The sequence below is a fragment of the Pteropus alecto genome, unplaced genomic scaffold, assembly GCF_000325575.1.
Source record: "Pteropus alecto unplaced genomic scaffold, ASM32557v1 scaffold101, whole genome shotgun sequence".
Classification (NCBI taxonomy): Eukaryota; Metazoa; Chordata; class Mammalia; order Chiroptera; family Pteropodidae; genus Pteropus; species Pteropus alecto.
In genome coordinates, this window is record NW_006432945.1 from 3,070,998 (window position 1) to 3,076,417 (window position 5,420).

The following is a 5,420-nucleotide window of genomic DNA, read 5'->3' on the forward strand; positions in this document are numbered from 1 at the left end:
GAATTGTAGGAGATTTTAGAGAACGGTCCCAATTTTCCCTTGCGAACAGCACTGAAATTATAGGAAGAGTGGGTATGAGGTCTAGAAAACCCAGGTTTGTTTAGTTCTGTTTTGATGAGCTATGACCTGGGGAATCCACTCAACCTCTCTGGGCCCTATAAAATGAGACTGTTAACCTAGATGACCTTAAAGGACCATTTTAGCTTTATGTGTTATGATTCTATCCCCTCTTCCTGAAAATCCACAGGAATTGCTGTCAGAGCCAGAACATGACTTTGTATAGCCCTCAGTTTGACTCCAGGTGACAGTTTTTATCAAGTAGTTATGTATGCTTTAGGTTTCTCAACATCCTTTCTCTTCATTCTTTACTTTTAACAGCAACATTTATTGAGTGACAGACTCAGTGATAGCTGCTGGAGATAGAAAGATGAAAGTTTAGCCCTTGACCTCAAAGAGGTCCCCCTGGAAAGGTGAGGTAGGTGTAGACCAGCTCTCCCTATGCCGTGTGGCCATCACTCTGGAAGAGCTTTGTCCACATGTTAGGGAAACCCAGAGGGAGGAACCAGGCTCTGAATAGAATGGCAGGGAGTGCAGGTCAGGAGAAATGTTCCCCGTGCCATTTAAACTCCATCTAAAGGATGAGCTGGACAAAAGGAGCTGTGGGTAAAAGCATGGAAGCATGCAGGGGCCTACGGTTTGGTGGACCAAAGGTTGCATGTGGTTACCTTATGAAACAAGTGGTTAGCCAGGTGAACAGGATGACTGAGAATCTAGGCAATCTTCTGAAGGTGATGGAGCCCCAGTGGAAGCTTAGAGCAGAACATTACCAGACTGTGCTCTCGAAGATCACTGGTAAGTGTAGAGAATGAACGTTGGAAGGCAGGAATACAGTGCTGGAGGTTCTGGTAGCACCCCAGGGGGGAGCGATACGCCACCCCCTCAAGGGAATGATGGTGGCAATGAAGAAGAGGAAGAGAATTCGGAACTGTTTGGGAGGTGGATTAGGTGATGAGATGCAGTGACCATCAGTATATAGGGGAATTTGGGAGGACAACTCCTGGCTTGAATGACCAGAGAGATGGTGATGTCCTTCACTGCAGGAGGGAATGCTGGAGGAGGAGCAGGTTGGGGTCGGGGATACATTGCTCATGTAGAGCCCAAGGGCCTATGGGGGAGCTGACCAATGAGCAGCTGGAAGCATAGTCTCAACAGAACAGTCCGGGCTGGAGACAGAGAGCTGAGAGTAAGTGGTGACGGAAGCCAGGTGTGGAGATAAATATGCCCTAAGAGTGGCAGAGTGAGAAGGGGGTTAGGAGCCTGGAGGTTATACTAGGCAGGTGGAGGAAGAAAAGTCAGCAATGACCAAGGAAAGTGACCAAGGAGTAGGCAGCAATATGGGAACCATTTGTTAACCCAGATCCCAGGAGAGGAGACGGTTTTAAGAACGTGGGAGTGCCTACGGCCATGCCACCCCGAACAAGCCCAATTCTGTCTGATCTCAGAAGCTAAGCAGGGTTGGGCCTGGTTAGCACTTGGATGGGAGACTACCTAGGAAGACTAGGTACTGTAGGTGTAAAAACTAAAAAATAAGAGATTGTAAGCTGACGAAGTCCTTGCAATCTGTGAGGTCAACCAAGGATTGCCTCGCCTAAAAAAAAAAAACAAAGAACAAAACATGGGAGTGATTCACAGTGCCAGGTGTTGCAGACAGAGCAAAGAAGGCAAGGGCAGAAATGAGAACTGGGTTTGGTCACTTGGAGAGTGAGAGTCTAGGTGACCCACCTAACAGCATTTTCAAGTCAAGTGAAGCAGAAGCCAGTCTGCAGGGATTGTAGTGAGACCAGATGGTGAGGGAGGGCAGACTGTGTGTGTGTGTGTGTGTGTGTGTGTGTTGTACGTGTGTGGCGGGGGATGGCGGGGAGGGCAGTCCTGGGCAGCCCTCCAGGGTGGCTACGGGCCCTGCGTTTCGGCCTGTTTGCCCCTTAGTTCTGTGCCCGAGGAGGATGGGTGGCCTGGCCTGGAGGCCTTCCCGCCCTTGTTGTCACCACTCATGACAAAAGCCTGCAGCTGATTTCACATTACACACTCATGTCGTGTCACTCGGTAGGAGTGAGAAGGTCGTGACCACGTGACCTTAATGTAATCCAGAGAGACCTTGGGAGAAGCCGCATTGGCCCATGCCTGCTTAGTGAGGACAGCTCGGAAGAAGTCAGAGGAGGAACTTCTGTTCTTACTTTTGGGGGACAGAAAAGCCTGAGGCACCAGCACAGGCCTGTTCCACAGCCAAGGTGTGTCAGGAGCTCCCAGGTGCCTCCAAGCAGCAACCAACGTGAGCCTGAATTCAGTCCAGAAGGAAGAGCCCCACACTTTTTTTTTTCCTAGCACCAATCCTTTGACAAAGCCCAGCAGCAGAGTAATCTCAGGGCTGCTGCCTGTGACAGGGAGGACGTCCCAGGGCAGAGACAGAAAGGAAATCGTACAGCGTGATCAGCTTCCTCCAGTTCTCAGCAAGGCGACTAATCACTGAGCTCAGGCCAGGTACTGGGTAAGCAACATCTTGCTCCACCTCATGACTGCCCTTGGGGAATTTTCAAATGAGATACTTGAGACACAAGATATTAAATGATTGACTCAGGGTGGCGAGTGCCAGAGACAAAGCAAAGGTTGGGTGGGGCCCCCATAGGATCCAGGGTCTTGGCAGCTAGTATGTGTGGCTTGCCTAGTTTCATTTAAGATAGAGGGGATTTTTAAAAATCAAGAGCAACAACTCAAGTCTAGTTGAGGTTCTGTTCTAACAGCCATGCTATGAGGCTGGGCATCTGCCTGCTGACCAGACTTCACCACCCTTGCTGGACCCCAGAGAGCTCACTTATTGTAACAGTGTGACATGGCAAGTCCATGTGGTGGCAGCAGAGCTCTGAGCTCCCGCTCCTAAATCACAGGAAACAGGCTGACACCCTCCGTGCTCATACAAACTGGATAAGACCATGAGCACTTAGCCCCCCGAGTCCCAGGCGCCTGCCCCGAAGGGTGGGAGATAAAGCCTACCTCACAAGCTTTCACTGCAGGTTGAATGAAACCATGTACGTAGTGTCCAACCTGCTGGAGATGCCCCAGACATGGTACCTTTTACGGTTGTTAGTATAATTCTCTCACGGGTGGAGCCACAGAGAGAAACACAACACCCTACACTTGCTGCTGACTGCTGAGACTCCCCGAGGGGCACTTCACACCGCCTGGCCGCTCTGGCCAGCATTTCTGAGGGCGAACACCCCCACACTCGCCTGGTTCCTTCACCTGGCTTCTGCTTCATCTGCCCCCATGTGGCATCCTGTCCTCAGAGGGTTCTCAAACCTGCGTTCAAGGGTATTCAAGGGCATAGCTCTCAAGACAAGACAAGGGGAGCTAGGCCAAGGCACAGCTATTTTCAGTGTGGTTTTAAATTCACTTCCCCATTGATGAGCAGATGCTAACAGTTCCCAAGTGCCTACTTCCCCCTTCTTGTGATGCTCTAGTCTCCCTTTCCTCCTCCCCTCCCCCTCCTCCTCTTCTCTCTCTCTCCACGTCTGTCTCCTCTGTCTCTTCCCCTCCCTAGTTACCCATCCAGGGCAGAGAGGCAGCTGAAAGGAGCTGAGAACAGGAGAGACCCTAGTCCATGGCCCTGCAGACACAATTCCCTCCTTGCAGCCTCAGGTTCCAGAACTGGCCTCACTCTGACCTGAGACACGATGCAGAGACCTCACTCTTCCTCTCTTCTCTTTCAGGAAACATCTGGAAACTCCTCTGTTGAGACCTGCCACAAGACCTCTAATGAATTTCAGACTCCTGCATATTCTTCCGAAGTTTTTTGTTTGCTGGATTTTATGAGAAATAACATATATATCTTTCTCCCAAATACATAACTTGAACCAAAAGCACGACGTTTTTAGTTAAATCCTTGCTTTTATAGAATCCAACACATGAAATCAGAATTCACCCCAGAATTTTTTGGGAGGGGGAATTACAGATGCTCCTCAACTTATGATGGGATTATGTCCCAATAAACCCATTGTAAGTTGAAAATATCGTAAGACAAAAATACACCTAACCTACTAAACTGCATAGCTTAGCCTAGCCTACCTTAAACAGGCTTGGAACGTTCCGTTAGCCCACGGTTGGGCAAAACCATCTACGCAAACCCTATTGTATAACAAAAGGTTGAATATCTCGTGTAATTTACTATGCATATCACTTTCATGCCATTGTAAAATCAAAAAATCTTATCAGGAACCATTTGCGTTTTTGACACAAACCACTCATCCTTTTCTAAAAGTATTTGCTACCTATTATTTTAGACACCAGTCTTCCAGAGTGCTCGTAAAACATGGTTTGAACGGAAAGCTATTCTTCGCACTTATTTTTCTGGAGCAATGTTGTGGTGTGCAGAGAGAAGACCTAATCTGAGGAGGTTTGGTGACTGTCAGACACACACTGCCCTCCGCCCCGAGCGGCAGCGCAGGGCTGTCCTGGAGCGTCTGGCGAGCTGACCCACAGCTTGGCAGCATCTTGGAGCTTTCAGTTACTCACCATGTGCTAATGACCAGTTTCCTTAAAGGAGGTCCAGGAGGGGTGCTGCCAGGCCCCTTCTCCAGCAGTCTGTGAAGCTGCGACAGTAACACAGTGACCGTAATGTGGTTACTCTTCTCGGGCATTGACTGTGTGCCAGCGGATGCACCGCAACCCCAAAGACTGGGAACTATTATTACCTCGGTTTTACACATGAGGAAACCAAGGCTTCAAAGGTTAGGTAATTTGTCAAGGTCAGACCACTAGAATGTGCCAGAGCTGGCTCTGCCTTCCAAGTCCAAAGATCATGTCTAACCACCGCCAAAGAAATAAAGCTGCACTTGTTTTAATATCTTTTATAATTAAGAAACCTGCCAGTATTCCAGCACAGAGGGCACCACATTCCAAGCCCACATACTCTGAGTTCTAGGAATCAAAACCCATAGGCCAGAGCATGGCTGTGTTCCCACAGATTCTGTGTGCAGTCTTTGTAGTGACCAGCCTTCTGGCAGCAGCTCTTGGCTTTCCTAGACTGTGATGGCAAGATCCTGTGTCTCCAGGGGGCTTTCGGGGCCCTCGTGTCTTAGTCATCACGGTGAGGGCAAGAGAAAAAGCATGGACATGTAGATGCTGACTCTTTCCTGCCCGAATCACAGGGCACAGGGCAGGGCAGACAGGACCAAATCCAGACCCAGCTGTAGCCTCCAGGCGAGACCATTGGACTGCTGCAACGTGTGACATTCTCTAGAAGCCACCTGGGCAGGGAAGCCAGGGCAACTTATGTGCAGGGCCAGGTCAACTGCCATGGGCATGAAGGGAAGAAAGTGACCTACGAGAATTAGATATAGGCCTTTCATACAAATATACCAGCTCAC